Source organism: Macrotis lagotis, chromosome 5, assembly GCF_037893015.1.
Source record: "Macrotis lagotis isolate mMagLag1 chromosome 5, bilby.v1.9.chrom.fasta, whole genome shotgun sequence".
Lineage (NCBI taxonomy): Eukaryota > Metazoa > Chordata > Mammalia > Peramelemorphia > Peramelidae > Macrotis > Macrotis lagotis.
The window spans coordinates 4815138-4836961 of NC_133662.1; the positions used below are offsets into that span (position 1 = coordinate 4815138).

The 21824-nt window shown below is 40.6% G+C and overlaps 1 protein-coding gene across 1 annotated transcript in view; it reads left to right on the top strand.

Annotated features, from left to right (window-relative positions):
• GRM4 (glutamate metabotropic receptor 4) overlaps positions 1 to 21824 on the top strand; it is a 329809-nt gene that overhangs the window by 291982 nt on the left and 16003 nt on the right. The window lies entirely within an intron of this gene.

Below are 21824 nucleotides of genomic sequence, written 5' to 3' on the forward strand. Positions count from 1 at the left end.
TACCAAGTGACTCTTTCACTCCAAGGCCAGCCCTACCTCAGGAGATTGGCACTGGGAGCTGGAATGTGTGAAGAGAAATGTGGGGGAGGAGGGGCAAAGGTGCTTCTTCAGAGCCTTGTTTTGTCAAAATTAGAAAGATAAGGAAGGTGGATGAAATGGTATCTATGTAATGAAGCAGTCCAGAGCGCATGTCTGGTACTTTGATCTAGTCTATTCCCTGAACCTTATTTTTAATGATCTTTGCCTGAGTCCTCTCCCCATCTATATAGTAGAAATCGTTCTGTATTCAAAGAGTATGGATTGGAATCCTAACTGCTACTTACCTTGGATTTTGGGCAAGTCACTTGGATTTAGTTTGTCTCTCTATAAAATGAAAGGAATTGGATTAGATAATCTCTCAAGTTCTAAATTTTCTGAATGAATACTCCCAAGATTTTACTTTCATTTTTCTTATTTGCCAGTCAAGGGAGACTAACTCCATCATCTTATTCAAACAATCCTTTCCATTCTCCCTGTCTCTACTGAGAGTAAGGAAAAAAACAGTGAGTATTTTTTTTAGTGATGACTGTGTGCTTAACCCTATATTTTGACTGTGGGACATCCAAAGACACTAACCCATCCTCAAGGAGCTTATTGTCTATATAGGGAAATAAGAATAATTTATCTTGCTAAAAGCAGTCCTTCCTAAAATGAGTTGAAGCTAGAGAATCATTTAAAAAGTATGTTAATTAAAGTTTAAATTATGTGGTCCAGGGTTCAGGGGAGGTCCAGATATCCTAGGGCTCCTGGAAAAAACCTAGACATGAGTGAACTTGATAAAGGATGATAGGATCTGGAGAACTGCAAGCAATGGGATAGACATCCCAGCTGGTTAATAATGGTATGAGTAAATACAGGAAGGGAAGAATGGAGTAGAAAAAGCAGTACTGAAAATAGCCCTGGAGGGGCGGCTAGGTGGCGTAGTGGATAAAGCACCGGCCTTGGAGTCAGAAGTACTTGGGTTCAAATCTGGTCTCAGACACTTAATAATTACCTAGCCTTGTGGCCTTGGGCAAGCCACTTAACCCCATTTGCCTTGCAAAAACCTAAAAAAAAAAAAAAGAAAATAGCCCTGGACTTGAATTGGGAAATGCAAGTTCTAGTCCTAAACCTGCTACTAACTAACCATGTCACCTTGGCCAAGTCCTTCTACCTCTCTGGGTTTCAGTTTCCAAATTTTCAAATTGAAGGAGTTAAACCAGATATACTTTATGGTGAATGGATTTCTGAGAGTTTGATGGCTCCAGGATAGGGAGGAGGTATAGTACAATAAAATGAAGAGGAAGATTATAACAACATATAGCATTTACTATGGGTCAAGTACTGTTGAGCCTCTCCAAAACCCTATGAAATAGCTAACATTATTGTTCTTATTTTTACAGATGAGGCAAACAGGTGAAATGACTTGCCCAGGGTTATACAGCTACTAAGCCCGGATTTGTACTCAAAGTCTTCTTTATTCCAGGTCACCAGCTGCCCCTAGAATTTAGAGTCAGAGAACCAGGGATGAAATCCTGTTTCTGGTTCTGTGACCTGGGAATGGTCATTCTTTATTCCTGGTTTTTTCTATTGTAAAATGAAGGGGTCAGATTAAATGACTAGAGGGAGGTTCTTTTTGGTGTTAGATTATGAGTCTGAGTAATCAGCTCAAGGACAGAGATGAAATTTGACTCTAGGTTTTCTAACTCCAGGTTCAGGGCTTTTTTTTTTTAAATCTTTTATTGTTTTTCTTCATTTCCAAATATATCCTTCCATCCTCTCCTACCCAGAGAATCATCCATTGTTCTAAAGAATACAAAGGAAAGCCATTCAGCAAAACTAACTAATACCTAATGACTATTGTGAGGTGGAGGTGAGAGGAAATTGAAAGATATTGGGATGTACTGGTTAGGGAAATAAGAGTTCCTCCTCTTGGGACAGGGGGTTCATACTCCTAGTCTTTGTTTCTGATGACCCCTAATTAAATCTTGGGAAGTAGGTATAACTGCCCTAGAGGGTGGAGCTTTGGCCCTTCAGGGGAAACATTTATGGACTAAACAGCATCAGGGTAATTTCTTTTTTTTCCCCAATCCTTAGAAGGTTCTCATGGTCAGAATTTGATGCTAACTCAATTCTTCCAAGGTAAAGGTGGATGCCAACCAGAGGGGGTACCCTTGGTTGGTAATAAAGGGATGTAAAGCTTGGATTCTACTCAGACAATCCTAAGGTTGTGAAGAAGGATCTCATTAGTGAAGAGGCTGGGTCATTATAAGTGTCATATAGGACACCTCAGAGTAGGTAGGCCAAAGGTCTATTTTCAATTTAACATATACAGTATAGTATTTTGCTGTACCCACAATTCTTTTTTAATTGATAGTTTATTTTATTTTTAAATTACATGTTATGAAAGTTTTTCAACATTCATCCATATGCACATACATATTTATAAGTTACATAATTTCCTTCTACCCTCCCTTCCCAACCCCCCTCCCCTCGGGGCAAATAGTCTGGTGATCATTGTACATCTACATTTATGTTTAATATGTTTATAGATTAGTAATTTTCTGTATGAAGGATTAGGACTAATTCTCAACCCCTGCAAAGAAGGTAAGGAATTCTATTCTCTCTTTGGTGCCAAGCTTGGTTATTATGAGGAAGCTGGAGTCAGAAAGACCTGAGTTCAAATTTGGCCTCAGATATTTGCTAGCTGTGTGATCCTGGGCAAGTCGCTTAACACTGTTTGCCTTAGTTTCCTCATCTGTAAAATGAGCTGGAGATGGAGAGAGTAAAACACTCCAGTATCTTTGCCAAGAAGAAACCCACAGGGGGCCAAAAGAGCTGGACATGACTGAAACTACTGAACATTTGGATATTTGGATGTTTTAGTTTGGATGTTTTAGTTACATGTTATTCACTTTTTTCTTCTTTATTATTCTTTTCATTTATATTTTTGTTACTTGTATTAGTTTCCTAGTTCTCCTTGTTTTATTCTGCATCAGTTGTCATAAATCTTTCTTACTTCTTGAAATTGTGAATGTTTGTTATTTCTTACAGCACATCATTTTCTATTATATTCTCGCAGTTTCTTTAGCTTTTTTCAATCAATAAGCATCTACTTTTTTGTTATTGCTATTGCACAATGCATTTCTGATATTTAATGTTTCTCTATTCTGTGAGATAAAGCTTCTATGACATAATTTTAGATGACATTCTCCAAAACAGTGGTATGCTGGAGCAGTCTATGGTAAGTTCTTGAATGCCATATAGATAGTGAGAAGCTACTGACTTCCTTTGCCATTTATTCTTTCTTCTACTCACTTGGTGCTCATCCTACCATGCCTTCTATTGTTTGTATCTTTTTATGTATTCATCTGGTTCCATTTCATCCTGTTCTTTCCAACTAGACTATCAGTTATTGAGGACACAGACCTGGTGTGTGTCCAGTGACAAATACATCACTAGATCCCTAGCACCTTAGAGAAGGTGCCCTATATATGCTGATATTCATGTCTGTGATTGAAAGTCATCATGGTCAAATCTGCTAAGTAATTTTTAAGGGAGATTGATCTTCACCCTAAGCAAGTGTGCAGACTGGTGAAAACAAGGGATAAGTTTGTTGTTCAATCATTTTTTTTGGTGTGTCCAACTCTCTGTAATCCCATTTGGGATTTTCTTGACAAAGATACTGAAGTAGTTTACCATTTCCTTTTCCAGTTCATTTTACAGATAGAGAAACCGAGGCAAATAGGGTTGGATAACTTGTCTAGGGTCATACAGCTAGTAAGTGTTTGAAGTCACATTTGAATTCAGATCTTTTTGACTCCAGGTCCAGAATCATGAGTGTTGATATTTTTTTGAGATCAGCTGTTATATAACTATTATTATTGTCTATATGTCTATATATTATATTATTTATAGTGAGAAAAGAGAGAAATTGCAGGCTGATTAATAGAACTAGAGCTAGATATATTTATTGAAGAATAGGTAGAAAAATAGATGATAGAGAGATAAAGATAGATATATTTAATACAATTAATAACATTATTATGATGATGATCTGAGGCCATTGGAAAAGTCTGATACCTCTGATAACCCCCTAGGAAGACTGATATCATATTAACAAAAATCTCTGTTCCTTTTTGCTGTCAGTTTCATTCACCAGGAGAAGTGATTCAGTACCTTCTTTGGTCCTCCTCTTTTCCCCAATGTAGTTAAAAATGAAACACAATTATTGTTGTTGTCATTGTTGTCATTGTTTGTTGTCTTTAGCTTTTTTTTGCTTTCCACAATTCATTAGAAGTGCTAACATTAATGATGCCACACACCTCTAGGTATGTGACCCAGTTTTGTAACCTTTACATCCTGAGCATTCACCTTCTCTTGAGAACTCCTTTTTTCCTTATTGAAATCATTTTTCTTCATGTTTTCAGAATTACCTCCTCAAAAGTTTCTCACACTTCTTGGACTGACTTTCTTTGTGGAATTTTAACCCATGAGTCTGTCTTTCCTCTGAAACCTTTGAAATATCTGGCTCCCAGCCTATTCTCTGATTGTCTCCCCCCTCATGCTTGGACTGCTCTTCCTCCTCCAGTTTTCCTGCTTCCTGGCTTTCTGGCTTCCTTTAAGTCTCAACTAAAATCCCTTCTTTTACTGGAAGTCTTCCCTCTGTTAATTATTTCCTATTTATCCTTCATATTGCTAGCTTTGAATATATGCATCTGCTTGTTGTGTCAGGTGCTGCCTGTGATTGGCATCAGAGACTCAAAGATGTAAACCAACAGAGCCCCTGTTCTTAAGGGACTTCCAATTTAAAGCAATTATTTGTACTCAAGGTAGAATATGCTAAATTCAAAGGGTAGAAATTAGAGGAGACAGAGGTCACTTTAACAAGAGGTGGCACAGAGGTGGTGGCTCTTGAGATGGGCCTTCATTCTGGAAGACCATGACAACGGGGGTGGGGGTGATGCCTTGACATGTGAGTTGGATTTGAGTGAGGAGGTGCTGTGCTAAGTTACCCACCTCACTTTCTTCTCCAGAGCCATTTGGATCCAGTGACCAGATATGAATCAGGATGACTGGAGATGGCCCTGGATAGGAGGCAGTCAGAGTTAAGTGACTTGTCCAAGGTCACACAGCTATAAGTATCTTAGGCTAGTTTTGAACTCAGGTCTTCCTGATTTCAGGGCCAGCACTCTACCATCTAGCTGGGCCTTGTAGAGGGGATAGTGGGGGTAGGTGGGAAAGAGAGAGACCTTTCTTTACATCCTGGCATTTGGGAGCAACAGCTTAGGTAAAGAGATTTAGATCAGAGAACAGAGAATTCAGTTTGCCTGGAGTCTGGGTCTGTTGTATGGTAGGGAGGAGACAGAACAGAGCAGAGATGAGGTGGCATCAGGTGGTGGAGGATCCTGGTTACCAGGATTAGGAGTTTAGACATTATTCGTGAGGCAACAGAGGGAAGGGAAACAACAAGATCACATTTGTAGATTATTCTGGCAGCTGTGTGAAGGATGGATTAGAGGTGGGAAGGCCTAGCTACTGGGAGACTAGTCAGGAAGCTATTCTAATTGGATGAGTAAATGGTGACCATAGGAAAATGAAGGTCTTGAGCACTTTGCACTTCACAGCTAGAAGTCACTTATTCTTCTTTCTTCTCCTTAGATGAATTATTATAATCTTTTCCCCTCTATTGTGATAAAAAATTTAAAATAACAGTACCTAAGGGGGGGAAGCATTTATTAAGCACCCACTGTTTGAATTTAAGGTAGTTGCTATTGTTGTCCCCATTTTACAGTGAAGGAAACAGTAGCTCTATATTCCCTCTGAAATCAAAAATCTACTTTTCTGGTTGACTTAAAATATTTCTTCATCAGCTTCTTTCCATAGTCCAGCCAAACTGACTTCCTTCCCTCCCCTAACTCTTGCCCTCTCCCTCCCTCTCTCTCTTTTGTCCTTCCTCCCTCCCTCTCTTTTTCTCCCCTCACCCTTTCTCCTCTCCTTTTCTCTCTCCTTCCCTCTCTCCTTCCCTCTCCTCCCCACACACTCCTTACCTTTATGTTTTCAAATCTGTAGTTTCCTTCAAACTCCAATTGGTGCCAGCAGCACCTGCTCAGTCTCTCTGACCCCCAGTCACTTTGTCCTTCTATTTGGCATGCTCACATAAATTTGTTCCATTTCTCAATAGAAAGTAAGCTCCTTGAGGGCAGGGGCTGATTTGCTTTTGGGCTTTATATTCTCATGGCCCAGTGTGGTTCCTGACATAGTAAGCAATTAATAAATGCTTGTTGATTGACTGATTTGCTAGGTGGAGATAATCATACTTAGGTCACATACTTTGTTGCTTTTTTTTGAGAAAAGTGTTTTTTTATAAAATATAAAGTTCTATGGATAGTGAATTAATTTTATTATTCTGACTACTATTGTCATCAATCATATCTCATTATAATATGGACCAGCTCAGCCCAGTGGCTCTCAGGTCACCTGAGATAATAGAATAATTGACAATCCTAGAAGCTGCTGGCCCAATAAGGCCAGCTCCTATTTGTGGGGCACCTGCCTGGGGATCAGGAGGAGGAGGAGGAAGCAGGGATAGCATAGTTGGTGGGGAAAGCCTGAAATTTAGTCCTGGTTCTTACATGGACATTGTTTGACCCTAGATGAGTGCCTTACCTTTTCTGAGCCTCAGTTTTTCCCATGAAAAATGGGAGGTTCAGCGAGAAATCTCTTAAGCTTCCTTTCAGTTCTGGCAAGATTACATCATGAAGTAGCAATGCCATTAGTGTCCTGGTCAGCATCTAACACAGGGCCCTATAATTCATAGGATCAGAGGCTCAGATCTGGAAGGAATCTTGAGGTCACTAGTTTAACCTTTTTTTTTTTTTTTTGCAAGTCAAATGGGGTTAAGTGGCTTGCCCAAGGCCACACAGCTAGGTAATTATTAAGTGTCTGACACCGGATTTGAACCCAGGTACTCCTGACTCCAAGGCCGGTGCTTTATCCACTACGCCACCTAGCTGCCCCATTTAGCCTTTTTTTTGCAGAAGAGGAAATGACTTGCCTAAAGTCATACAGATTGTGTCATTTGAATTCAAGTCCTCTGACTTCAGAATCAGTATTCTTTCCACAGTATCGAGGAGTGACAAATGAAATAATGTATGTGTATAAATATATATAAATATATGAAATATATTACTAGTTATTAGTATTACTACAAAGTACCTATTATGTGACAGATACTGTGGTAACTTCTGAGCAGCTCCTGCCCTCATATTAGCTGACACTCTACTAGGAAGAAATAACTGATAAATGTGAACTATATAATAAAAATAATAGTAATAATGAGGTAATGAGGTAACATTTATACAGCACTACTACTACTACTATTAGTTAATATTTATATAGTGCCTACTATGTGCCAAGGACTGTGCTAAATAAAATAAAGTGCCAAGCACTTCACAAATAGTATCATTTTGATCCTAGCAACTCTGGGATGTAGCAGTTGTTATGATTCCCATTTTACTATTACCAGCACCAGGACCATTACTACTACTATTACTGTTATCATTACTACTACTACTATCATTATTACTACTAATAGTACTACCACCATTACTACTCCTATTATTATTACAACTACTACTACTTTCTACTATCGTTACTATAACCTCTCACATTACATTACTACCACTGCTATTATCATTATTAATACTATTACTACTGCTACTATCATTGCTACTACTATCACTACATGTCTTTTTCTTTTTAGGTTTTTGCAAGGCAAATGGGGTTAAGTGGCTTGCCCTACTATCACTACAACTAGCATTATTATTACTGTCACTTCTACTATCATTTCTATTACTATCACCTCTATTACTATTTAATATTACTATATAATATTATGTACCAGGCATTGTGCTAAGCTCTTCACAAATTAAGTTTGTTATGATCCCCATTTTACAGATGGGGATATTGAGGCAAACAGAGGTGAAGTGATTTACCCTGCCCCACATCCTAGTAAGTGTCTATGGCTGGATTTGAACTCAAGTCTTCCTGACTCCAGTACTGGTGTTCTATCCACGGTGCCATCTTTTGGGGTATGAGAGTCAACTTATGGAAAAGGTTACTTGTAGGTGGTGGTATTTGAGTTAAATCATAGGAAAAACCCAGGGGATTTCAAGAATCAGAGAAGAGATGAAAGCGGAGAGCTTTCCAGGCAAGGGGAACAGCCTGGACAAAGATCCAAAGGTGGGAGATGGAGTCATGAACTAGAAACAAGTGGTCATTTGGTTGGAACATGCAATTGGAATGGGCAATTATATAATCTCCATATAATAAGTAATATATATTGTATGAGACTATATTATATATAGTGTGTATATATATAGTATATATATAGTGTATATTATATAGTATGAGACTTTATAATGTATAGTCTATATAATAGCCATTAGGTGGTGGATGAGTCAGGTTGGTGACATCTTCAGTGTAAGGATCCCTTCAGCTGTGCATACTGAAATTCAGTCATTGGAGTAGTCAACAAACTTTTATTAAACACATGCTGTGCACGAGGCACTGGGCTTAGTGCAGAGGATGCAAAGAAAGGCACAAAAAAAATCCATCTTTGCCCACACCCTCTCATAAATACACTGCCCCTCCCTCCCCAGAGACTCTATCCAGTGCACAAACAGTAGATGGCTAATAAATGTTTAGAATTAAATTCTCTGAGTTTCCAGGAGAACCAAACTTCAAGATGCATCTTTGAATTTCCAGTAAAGATACAGGGACAGAGTTAGAAAGAGAAATGGGGTGGTCCAAAGAAGAGAGACAGAGACAAAGAGGAAACAGAGAAATGGGAAGAAACAAAGAGTAGGAGAAATGGGAAGGACAGAGAGATAGATAAGATTGGGGAAGAGAAAGACAAAGAGACAGAAATGGAAGAGAGGAAAAGAGAGGGGAAGAGATAGAGGTGGGATGATGAGAGACGGAGATGGGTGAGAGGGAGAAAAAGAAGGAGAGACAAACAGATGGGGAAGAAGGAGAGGGTAAGAGACAGATATGGGAGGGAAGGACAGAGACAGACAGAAGAGGAGAGACAGAGAAAGAGACAGAAATGGAGGAGAGGGAAAGAAAGGGGGAAGAGAAGGGATGATGAGAGACAGAGGGTGGTGAGGGAGAGAGGAAATGAGGGAGGAGAGAAAGATAGAATTCCTCTCACTCCAGCACCAGGTGTATTATATCAGAAGTAAGTAGCTGGTCCTTCTCACCCGAGGAGTGGGATGGATTTCCCAGTATTAGCCTGGATTTCCAGGGCTTAATCCACCTTTCAGAATTACAGTGAGCCAAGGATTTCTCAACTTTGTGAGGTTAGGGTTCAGCCATGGGGTTAACAGGGTTTATTTTCCATAGTATTTACTATTCCTGAGGCTTTACCCAACCACTAGGGGCTATCCCCAACCACTAGGGGCTATCCCAAGGACTGGTCAGTGCTAAGCCTGGGTAGAGAGAATTTTAGTGGAAAAAGTGCAGAATTGGATCATTTCTGCCACCAGTTCTCTCTGGGGTCTAGCTGTTGCCTCTAAAAGATGAGATGAAATGCAGATTGTCTCAGATGGTCTCTTAGATGTCTTCTGGCTCTGGTGTTCTGGGAGTTTGGGGTTCTAGAATGTGAAGAAAGGGTTTGTCCTCAGCATGTTTATCTCTTTTTCAACTCTTCCCCCCACCCCTACACAATGCCTACAGGTATACTCTCCCTAAATGTTGGTCCCTTCCTCAGCGTTTTGCTTGTCCAGTCCTTTCCAAGACTATCTTCTGGCAAAATTATGAAAGAGGAACTAACTATAAAGCCTTAGGTTCATTGCTTTAGAGATCTATGGGACTTCCAAGGGCTTCTATTCCAATCCCATTTTTTTATGGATAAATAAACAGAGGCCCAGAGAAGTTAAGTGACTTGTCTAAGGTTATACAGACAATAAGTAGCAAATATGGGTTTCAAGCCCAGATTCTCTGACTCAACTGCACAGAACTGCCTCTCCTTTCTTGCTTCCCTTTAACACTTCCAATTGGGGCTATTTCCTTATGAAAAATCTACTTTCAGAAAAAGTCCCATTTCAGCTCAATTGACAAGGTATGGACCACTTGTTGTGTGGTTCAGTTCTTTCAGTCTTGTATGACTCTTCATGATCCCATTTGGGATTTTTTTTGGCAAATATCCTAAATCAGTTTGCTATTTCCTTTCCTAGTTCATTTTCCAGATGAGGCAACTGAGGCAAGCAGGTTAAGTAACTGACCCAGGGTCACACAGCTAGTATCAGGGGCTAGATTTGAACTCAGGTCTTCCTGGCTCCAGGCCCAGCACTTGTATCCATTGTGCTAACTAGCTGCTCAGAGATCCCTTAGAGATCTCTTTATTTTATAAAGGAAGATAATTGAGACTAAGAGCCACTATGGCAGACTCCAAATTCAGTGCTCTTTCTTCACCATCTGGCAAACTCATTGGTGCTTGGGTATAAAGAAATGACTGGTAAGATTAAATGTGTTAAATCTCCTGAGGGGGGAGATATTAAGAGGACAAATTACTTATTTGACCCAAGCCAAAAAGAATGAAGCTTTCCTAATGACATTTTAGGTGTTTTCAAGTCAGTTTGGGTTAAAAGGAATCTTCCTAAATCAGTCAAATCACACCTGAAAGCCCTATCTATTCTTTTTTAAATTTCTTTTAAAAAAATTATTTAAGGGCGGCTAGGTGGTGCAGTGGATAAAGCACTGGCCCCGGAGTCAGGAGTACCTGGGTTCAAATCCGGTCTCAGACACTTAATAATTACCTAGTTGTGTGACCTTGGGCAAGCCACTTAACCCCATTTGCCTTACAAAAAAACATTATTTAAGGTAGTGGGGTTAAGTGACTTGCCCAAGGTCACACAGCTAGGTAATTATTAAGTGTCTGAGACCGGATTTGAACCCAGGTACTCCTGACTCTAGGGCTGGTGATCTATCCCCTGTGCCACCTAGCTGCCCCTCCCCTCTCTATTCTTAAGAATACACTATGGCCTATGTTCCATGACCCCAGGGAATTTGCTCTCTACTAAGTGACAGCTAAAACAGGTTTGAACAGGGTTGATGGAAATGGATTAATTTCAAAGGGACCTCCTGTAGACAGTACTTTGAGTCCAAAGGAGTCTGAGAACCCTTGGTGTCAAAGACAGCACGACCATTTAGTCTATCCTTTCCATTTTACAAGCAAGGAACATGACTGGGGCGGCTAGGTGGTGTAGTGGATAAAGCACCAGCCTTGGAGTCAGGAGTACCTGGGTTCAAATCCAGGCTCAGACACATAATAATTACCTAGCTGTGTAGCCTTGGGCAAGCCACTTAACCCCACTACCTTAAATAATTTTTTAACCCCATTTGCCTTGCAAAAACCTAAAAAAAAAAGAAAGGTACATGACTTAGCCAAGGTCCTATGAGAGTCATACATTTATTTTATTTTATTTTTTATTTGTTATTTTTTTTTTTTGAGAGAAAATTGTACATTTTATTCACGAACCTTGAAGTACCCATACCTTGTAAGGTGTATCTTGAGAGTCATATTTGACAGATTTAGGGTTTAAATCCAGTATTTCTAGTGATGAAGTCTTCCTGACCCAACCCAATCCCTCTCTGACTCTTAGAGTTTTCCAGTGCCCTTTCTCCTTTCCCCATTGCTGTTTCACTTAGGAGGCAGAATGCCTTCTCTTTGGAATTCTAAAGAAGGCTTAGAAAGTAAAGTTTTAACAATTTACTCTGGCCTTCCCTTAGCTACTCCCCTTTTTTCCAGGGAAGCACAACTCTATAGGGTAATTTTTGATCAAATGAGATCAAATGCCCAGGCACTTAAACCCAGGAGAGATGGTAATATTCTGAGGGAACCTGGTCTGAGAACCATCCACAGCATCTTTCTCCCAAGGTTTCTTCTGCCCTCTCCAATGCTACCTGACTGCTGAAGGGCTCAATCCTGGAGTTGAAAACCTCTGTACTCTTGAAACGGGATTCTGATATTAGATAATTACATCACAGTGAGCACTTTTGGGGGGCTCTAGTTTTCTCATCTTGAAAATGAGAATAGAAAATTTGTTCTACCAACATCATGGAGAGGGTTACTAAAGAAAGCTAATTGTTAATAGAAAAGAGATAGAAAGAAGATCTGTATTTACATTGGTCTAAGTTTTGCTGATGCAGATGGGCACTTCTGCAATTTATAAACTTTTCTGGAAGCAGGATATGAACCCCTATTCTTCTGGCTTGAAGACAGCACTCAGTCATTACCTCTCTTTTCACAATAAAGGTCTCTAGAAATGTGAGCTTTTATGATTATTTGGCACTCAATCCATCCCTACCTAGCTATCAAAGAATGTGCCCAGCTCTGGGTTAGGCATTGAACGTGAATGTGTGTAGTACATGGAATTAGAAGGTACAAACTCTGCCTTCCAGGAACTAGACAATACATACCACTTGGACCTTATATAATATAGTGGATGTTAAGCTGTCAATCAATAGCCCAAGAGCCAGAGCCCATTTCTCAATTCCCTACTATTATGATCTGGATCTCCTCCAGCTCTACTCGTCCCATCCCCTTCTCCATTCTATGGGTGAACATGACCACTCATACAGTTTGAATAAGCCTGGAGTCTCTAAGTACATTCTTTTCAGTGTGATAGTGGTCCACTGACCCTTATCACCATCTCTACTTCTATACTCTCTATACTCTTGGGCAATGACCTCAATAACCTATAGATAACACCCTAAGCACACCTCAGCCTGGCCATCTACCCTAAACCTGTACCTTTAAGACCACTAGACTCTTGAGTTTGCCTTAAATGAACCCTCTATGTAGTTTCTCCCCAAATAAAATATGAGCAGGGACTGACTGGCTTCTCTTTTGGTACCCCTATAATAGTATTCATTGGTACATAGTATTCACTTAATTAATGATTTTTCATTCATTCTCTATCTGTTCTGGAATTTTAATGGTTCTCTATTGATCATTCTGCAAATGAGGAAATTAAAAAAGACTAATTTTCCCTTGTTCCCATAGTAAGCTAATGCCACTGTAAGAACTAGAATTCAAGACTTATTTCCTATCCATGTTCTTTTCTGGGAAATTTCTTCTCATTGTTCTTTTTTTTTTTTTTAAATTTTGACAAGGCAAATAGGCTTGCCCAAGGCCACACAGCTACATAATTATTAAGTGTCTGAGACCGGATTTGAACCCAGGTACTCCTGACTCCAGGGCCAGTGCTTTATCCACTGCGCCACCTAGCCACCCCTATTGCGCCACCTAGCTGCCCCTCTCATTGATCTTTAGGATGACTGTTGACTGTGTAAATCTTCAGGATTTCTAAGCAATGGAGGAAAAACAAACAAAAATACTTTTCCACTAAATTCCATTTGGTGTAGTACTGTACTTGGAGGCAGGAAGACCTGAGTTCAAATTTGACCTCAGACACTTATCATCTATGTGGCTTTGGGCAAATCACCATACCTCCCTTGCCCTCTAGAACAATGGTTGTTTTTATTCAGTCACATCTGACTCTTCGTGACCCCATGGGGGTTTTCTTGCAAATACATTATGGTTTGTTATTTCCTTCTCCAGCTCATTTTACACATGTGGAAATTGAGGCAAACAAGGTTAAATGATGTGCCCAGGATCACAGAACTGATAAATGCTTGAGGTCAGATTTAAACTCATGTCTCTAGGCCCAATATTTCTCCTCTTACTTTAATTAAAGTCAGATATTTTAATATGGTTCAGGCCACAACTGGGAGTGTTGTGGGCCACATGTGACTGAGGTTCCATAATTAGTGATGCTTTTGCTCTAGCGTCTCTTCCCTTTCTAAATCCATGATCCTATGAACTTGGGAGTCCTGGGAATGAAGTTTGAATCCTAGCTTGGCCATTTCCTACCTGTGTGAGTTTGGGAGTCTGGACTTCAGGTTCCTTATCTGTAAAATGAAAGATTCAGTGACCCCTAAGATCTCTTCTGTCTCTAAATCAATTGTTGAAGGCACTTCCATCTCACCCCAATGTACACAGATAGTGCTGTGTGTGTGTGTGTGTGTGTGTGTGTGTGTATAGGATGTCCCACCTCTGAAGGTGGCTGGGATGTTTCTGCAATCAGTGAGCCAGAGGCAGAAGTCCTTGGCAAAGAAAATTCAAGCTGACGGCCCTGCCAACCTCATTTCTTCCTACCACCCAACAGGGACTCCTGTCTCCAGCTCATTGATCAGGATCTCTTTCCTGAGGCTTGCTCATTCCCAGCTCTGCCAGCCAGACTTCCCACGGTCCCTTCTCTTCTCCTGCTCACCATTTTATGCCATCTCTTTCTGATATTAATCTTCCATGAGTTCACCCCACAGAATTAGGGCCCCTTTTAATATGGAACCCCTTGGTATATACACAGCCTGTACCATATTAATTTATACAGACTTTCCAGACTTTGTGATTATCTCATTGCATTCTCATAACAACCCAGGGAGATAGGTTATTTCCATTTTACAGATGTGGAACTGAGACAAATGGAAGTGAAGTGACTTGTCTAGGGTCACACAGTTACTTGGTGTCTGAGGATGGATTTGAACTCAGGTCTTCCCAACTCTCCTATTGCTCTATCCATTGTGCCATTGGCTGCTTCTAGAGATTGTAAGCCTGGGAATATGTCTTATCTTCCTCATCAGACTGAGAGCTCCTCAGATGGGGCAGGGTCACTGCTCTTAAGGAGGTACTCATCTAATAGGGAAGATGGCCACTTCCCCATGGAACAACCAGTCTATTGAGGTATATATATCTCCTACTTCTCTCTCTGATGGAGGAGATTCAGTCTTGCCCTGATAGCTCCCACTGATGGGAGGTGATCTCAGAAATCTCCAGTCCAAATGGGGGAGACAGTCTTTGCTGTAGAGGAGAAAAAAAAAGCAAACTGGACAATAGTGAGCCTCAATATCAGTCTTTCCCTGTTCTGCTTTCCCCCATCTCTTGCTTATTTATGGAGGGCCATTCAGGTTCTGATTCTCTCTAAGCTTTAGTCACAGAACATCTGTGCCCTAGGCCCAGTAAGAGTATGACTGGGGTTCTGAAAATTCCCTGCCTACGAGATCTCATGAGACTTTCTGCTAGGGTGTCCCCTAAGCTCTGGAGGCTCCCTGTGGCCTCCTGCATTTCCCTTCATGCCTCCTGCCCCCTTGCCCACAGACCCAATGTAATCTTTCCTGGCACCTGATAAGATTTCTCAAAGAACATTTCTTTGCCTGTTGGATTAATTGCCATAATAGCTTGACAGGAGGAGCTGATGCTATAATCATCTCATCTGGTGGGTCCTTTTGTAGGGTAATATGCCTGGGAATTTTTCCTGACCCTTTCCAAGCTATATTGGGAGGAGTAAACATTTGAACATGTGTGTATATGTGAGTATGTCTGTATTATGGTATGGTAAGAATGGTATCATATGCTATTATAGAGCAGTGTTTATGATTTTTTCCTGAAACGAGCAAATAAAGTTTCTTTGCTGAACTAAGCTTTGCTTCTGGTGTGTGTGTGTGTGTGTGTGTGTGTGTGCGCACATTGGCAGAAGAGGGTGATATGACTCCTGTTAAATCTTACCTACCTTTTCCATCCTCTCATTCATCCAATGTTCCATCTCCCATTTAACCACTAACCCCACTTCTCTCTTCTCTCCGACGTGGTGGCCAAGGATTTCCTTGTCAAATATCATACAGTTTATCTTTTCAACATCTTATATATTTATTTACTCTCTCCATTCCATTATGTTTCTCTTGGACAACCCCAATAATCTTCCCTATCTCTAGTGTATTCTCTCTCCAATCCATCCTCCACACAGATCCAAACCAATATTCCTAAAGTATAGGTCTGTCTGTGTTACTCCCTTACTCAAGAAGATCCAGTGGCACCCACTTGGCCTCCAAGATAAAATGCAAACTCTTCTCTTTGGCTTTTAAAGCCCTTTACAATCTGATCATTGACTGATGTCTCTCCCTCAAAAGATGGGTCCACTGGATGTTCATTGTTCATGATATTCCATTTCCCACTTCTATGACTTTGCACACACTCTTCCCCCCTTGGAAAAAGTGGAAATGTGTTCTCTTAGAAATTCTCACCTTTTTAAAAGGCTTATCTCAAGTGCTATCTCCTATACAAAGTCACTCCTACTCTGACTCCCAATCTTTCTTACTTATTTTGTAACTTATTACAGATTACTTATTATTTTGTTATTATTACAAATTACTTATTACTTGTTATTTTGTTATTAATAATTTGGGTTCAAGTTATTTACCCTTAGAGGAAAACATGGTCCTTAAGGACAGGGACATTCTAATTTTTGTATTTGTATTCTTTGTGATTAGTACATAGTGAATAAATAAATGAGATAAATTGAATGTGGAAGTGGTGGGCTAGTGTTGTGGTGATAGGATGAGGGGAATTAGATGAGGTTGACTCAGACCAGGGTTTCTGATTAGGTTTGGAAATAATCAAAACCTAATCATTTTCTAAGGAAAGCATTAGAGGAGAGAGGAGAAGTGATGGAAATGAACTCCATTCCTTTTGGGTAAGGACAGAGAAGTGGAATTGGGTGGGTAAATGGGAGATAGAGAGTTGAATGGATAAGAGTTAGAATGGAAAAGATTAGGAAAAGGATTAGGATACAAAGGAGGATGAAGAAATGGAATAAATGTTGGGCGATAATGTAATCTAAGAAGTGGAGCTATGGGAAGTTGAGGATGGAGGACAGGGAATAGAATGGGAAATGGAATATCACAAAAAATAAACATCCAGTAGACCCATCTGACTGGAAAGTAGAGTTTCTGAGGGAGATGGGTTGAGAGAAAAGGTGAAGGAAAGAGTTGAATGAGGAGAAAATGGAGAAATAGAAAGGTTGGGATATGTTGGTGATGAGGTAGGGTAGAGGTTGTCAGAGGGAGATAAAAGGAAGCACTAGATAGAATATCTGGAAGTCAAGAGACAAGACAAGGAGGGTATGACCTTTTCTCTACCAACCATACTTAGTCCAGAGATCAACAACCCAGATGCAGGATGAGGGGGAGCAGGTTGAGAAATATAGTATTTTAGCCCTTGTAGTGAGTAGAGCACTGAATTTGAAGTCAGGAAAACTTTGGGTTTAAATTCTGTGGGACTTGCTGTGTGACCCTGGGCAAGTCACTTCTCTGGGTCTCACTTTCTTTACCTGTAAAATGAGAGAAATGGACTCAATATTTTGAAGATCCCATTCAACTTGAAATCTATGATGCTATGAACCTTCTTTTCTCCCCTTTAATATATATGTGTATATATATATATATATATATATATATATATATATATATATATATATATTAGGGTTTTTTCCCTTTGCAAGGCAATGGGGTTAAGTAGCTTGCCCAAGGCCACACAGGTAATTATTAAGTGTCTGATGTCTGAGGCCGAATTTGAACTCAGGTACTCCTGACTCCAGGGCTGGTACTCTATCCACTGTGCCACCTAGCCGCCCCTACTTTTTCTCCTCTTTCTAATAAAAAATACACACAAATATAACCCTTTACATTTTAGACAGTTCTTTTCTCATAACAGGCTTAGAGAAAGGAGTTTCTCTGTGGTCATGTCTCTTGTGGTAGTAGACCCAGGACCAGAACCAAGTCTTATGACTGCCAGCCTAGTGTTCTTTTCCCCATGCCAACATGCCTCTCTATCCAAACAAGCCCCTTGCTATCCTCCTGGCTTCTTCAACCCTGCCTCATTTTTTCCCACCAAGTTGTATCCCTACCCCTGGGTTGTAATTAGTAGCCAGGTTCCTTAACTTGGCTTCCACTATGAGCAATTAGCTGATTTCCTGTGTTTCTGTAACCATGGGCTTGTCCATTTCTGGCTAATGAGCCATAGGGGAGTTAAGATTATTTGTTCCACATGATGAGGACACATCCCAGGCCCTAGGGGCTCCTTGGGCATACTGCTGGACCCCTCATCTTCACCTCAGTGGCAAGTTGGTGATCCACCTTCATCCTGGATCATTGAGGTCCCCTCCTCCCTGACTCCTGCAGCATCCCTTTCAGGCTCCAGGGAATCATGAGGCTGACCTCCAAACCATGATCCCATGGTCTAGTTCTGCCATCCCTTGTCTCCTTTGACTTGGGATCTGGCAGCCTTGTGAGGACCACAGAAATGAGCCTCTATCCTCTGAGGAAACCAAACTCAGAGAAGAGATGAAATCACATAACAAATCAGTGGCAAAGCCATGACCTCATTCTCCTGAGTTATAAAAATGAGCAGTTTAGAAGTCAAATCTCTGAATCACAGATGCAGGCCAAGCTTGAAGGACACTCACAGGTCAGAGTCCATCAAACTCATTTTTACAAATGAAGAAATGGTGATCCCAAGGAGGTCAACTGACTTGGAGGGACCACATTTTACCCCACCCCCTTTTCCTTCTTCCATAATAGTGGCTCTAGTTCTCAAGCAGAGCCAGATCTGGACAGTGTATATGTGGGGATGGGAGAGTTTATTACTTCCCTCTTCTAGGATATCTTCTAGGATGTCCACTATTAGAAGTGGCATATATCATTCCTTATTCTTAGCGTGTAAGCTTTTTGAAGTAAAGAATTATATTCTTTTCATCTTTTTTGTTTATCTAATAATAAATAACAATAAGCATTGTTTAATAATAAAAACCATTTAAATAATGTCTATTATGTGCTCAGGGCTATACAAATATGATCTCATTTCATTCTCACAGCAACCCCCACGGGGAGATGGATCTTATTACTATCCCCATTTTACAAATGACAAAATTGAGGCATACAGTGATTTAAATCATCAAGGTCACAAAGCTAGTAAGTGCCTGAGGTCAGATGTGGACTCAGATTTTTCTGATTCTGGGTCCAGAACTTTATTTATCTTTCTCTTTCCATCTCTATCTCTACTTCTTCCTTTTGGAAGTAGGATTCAAATTAGACTTTCTGGCTCAAAGCCTATACCATATATTAGCAAGATTTTAGCACAATATTTTGCTTATTTTTTGGTCTGGACCCATGATTTCATCAGAGAAATTCTAATTTTCCCTTAACAGTAATCTCTTTTCAGATATTTATGACTTGTGTGACCCTGGACAAGTCACTGCTAAAACTTCCTGAGCTTCAGTTCTTTTTATCTATAAAATGGAAGAGTGGGGGTGGAGGTTAGACACAAAAGTCTACCATTTAAGAGCCTAGTGTATGCCAAAGCCCTGTACCAACTCACTCTACTGATGCAGATGGGCAATTAGTTGTAAATTAATGACTTAATTAGGTTGCCTGGCAGTACTGAGAGCTTTAGTCAGGATTTGAACCCAGTTCTTGCGGAGTCCAAGACCAGTCCTCTATTGTACCATGTCTCCCATATGGTAGCTATTTAATAAATGTTTATAGAATTGAATTTTTGAATTTAACCCAGGGCATCAAAGCCAATGTCCTGGCACTTGATTTTTCTGAGTTGGCACTGGCCTTGACCTGGGAAAGCCATCAATGCTGTAAATGATGAGAGGAGGGGGAGGCCTCGCCAGAGAGCTTAAGAAGAAAAGAGGGAGGGAAAGATGGGGGATCCCTGCTGGAGAGTAAGGTAGGGAGGAACAAGGAGGTGGGACGACAGGATGGAATTGACGAGCGCTGCCTGGAAGGCCCCACTATTGAAAAATGGATTATCCGACACCCAGATTAATGGGCTTTCATTTTGCTAAACATCTGTCACCGTTAGTCCTGGATAGTGAGCATGAAATTAGTTTTGACTATGGAGAGGCGTGGACCTGGTGGGCTATGTGACTTCCATGCCAACTGGCTGGGCCCGAGATGCCAGGGCAGGGGTCCAGGGCCCCTGAACCTGATGGTCAAACCAGGAAAGGAGGGTAGATCAGGAGACCAGAGAGAGAGCCCAGGAGCAGAGCTGATTTAGTTCCTGGGCATGGAAGGAATTTGGGCAGTGGTGGCAGATGGCAGGAGGTTCCAGTTCATTTCAGTGGGCATTTTTATTTGTAAAGTATATAAGTATTATATAAATGCTTATTCCATTCCCCATCCCTCTCTTTATGGAACACTTCACCCAGTATGTACCCAGCCATGTCTGTGCCTGGTACTGTGGGAGATACGGTGCTTATAGAATAATGGAATTTGAGAATTAGAATGCCCATTATCTAGTTCAAATTGTAACAAGAATCCCCACTACAACAAAGACCCTGGTCTTGGAGCCAAGATGAACTGAGTTCAAATCTTGTCTTACATATTAACTACCTGTGTGCCTCTGGGCAACTCATTTAACCTCTGTCTGCCTCAGTTTCCCCATCTGTGAAATGAGGGAAATGAATAGCTCTAAATAAATCCATGATCCCATGTGACCTAGAAACATGTAGTTATTTAACTTTTGCTCAAAGGCTATCATCAAAGGAGAACCTACTTTTGGATAATTTAAATAACATTGGACATTGAACCAGGAGTCTTGGGTTTGAATCCTGGTTCCAATATAAATGGTATTCCTTTGGTAAATCATTTCTTTTTGGACCTCAGTTTCTTTACCTTTACCTTGCAGGGGCAAAAATACTTGTGTTCCCTCCTTGAGGACAATTGTGATTCAAGTATTTTTTACACAATAGAGCAAGTTAAGAATGTGAGATGTTATTAAGGACCCATCTTTGCCTCTGATTGGAGAATGAAAAATTAAGCAGTAAACTTAACATCATATACTATGTCCTAGAAGACTTCTTGGAAGATAAGTAATGGGGATGCTTTAACCTATTGAGAGGGTGAATAAGGATAGAGGAAGAGGACCTGACTCCTCTTGCCTTTATTGTCTCCAGGAATGTAAGAAGAGTTTGGGGTCCCAAGAAATATTATAATAACAGACTGGTTCTGTGATTTCATTGATATAGGGAAGTCCTATATGAAGACATTCTCTCCACCATTGCAGTTCAGTGCCATCTCTACAACTGAGAGTCCTAGAGATGGATTGCCTAGAGGTTTACAGAGCCTGTGTATATCAGAGGCGGGATTTGAAATTAGGTTTTCAGGAATCTTAATCTTAATCTCTTTATATTGTTTCTCTCGCTCTCTCTCTCTGAGTGTGTGTGTGTGGGGACACGGGAGAGAAGAAGACAATGAATGATAAGAGTTCACATCTGTGATTTCACCTGTGTAAGAATCTTGGGATGTGGTTGGAACTTCTAGGAACTCATTACCTTCAAGAGTTGCCTGTGACTCAGAGGACGTAGGAGATCAAGCCCCTGATTCTTCTCCTTCAGTCACAACAAGGAGGTTTCCTCTTCAGGATAGCATTTTACACCATTAAAAAGTACTTTCTCATCACTGTCTCATCTGGTCCTCATGGCAATCCTGGGAGTGCTATCAGTTTCATTTTATAGAGATGGGACCTGAGAGCAGGACTAGGGATGGGACTGCCTACAATGAGGAGCCCACAGGGAACCAGAGTGACAGAGACAGGACCACAACCCACAAGGTCTCTAGACTTCTGACTGAAGGGTTTTTCCCTATTATAGTTCACTGTCCTTCCCCTGCACCCTTCCTGCCCTTCCCTTGACGTTTATCCAGGGAAAGCTCCCTGAGAATAGATTTTCTTTTATCAAGAATAGATGAAGAAACTGTGGAGTCAGCCCCACAGCCCTCTTTGTACCTGTCTCTCTTTCCTCCTTTCCTTCTTTTTTTTGTCTTTCGCTCCTTTGTTCTTTGTCTCTCCATCTTTCAAACACACACACACACACACACACACACCCCTACACCCTCCACTA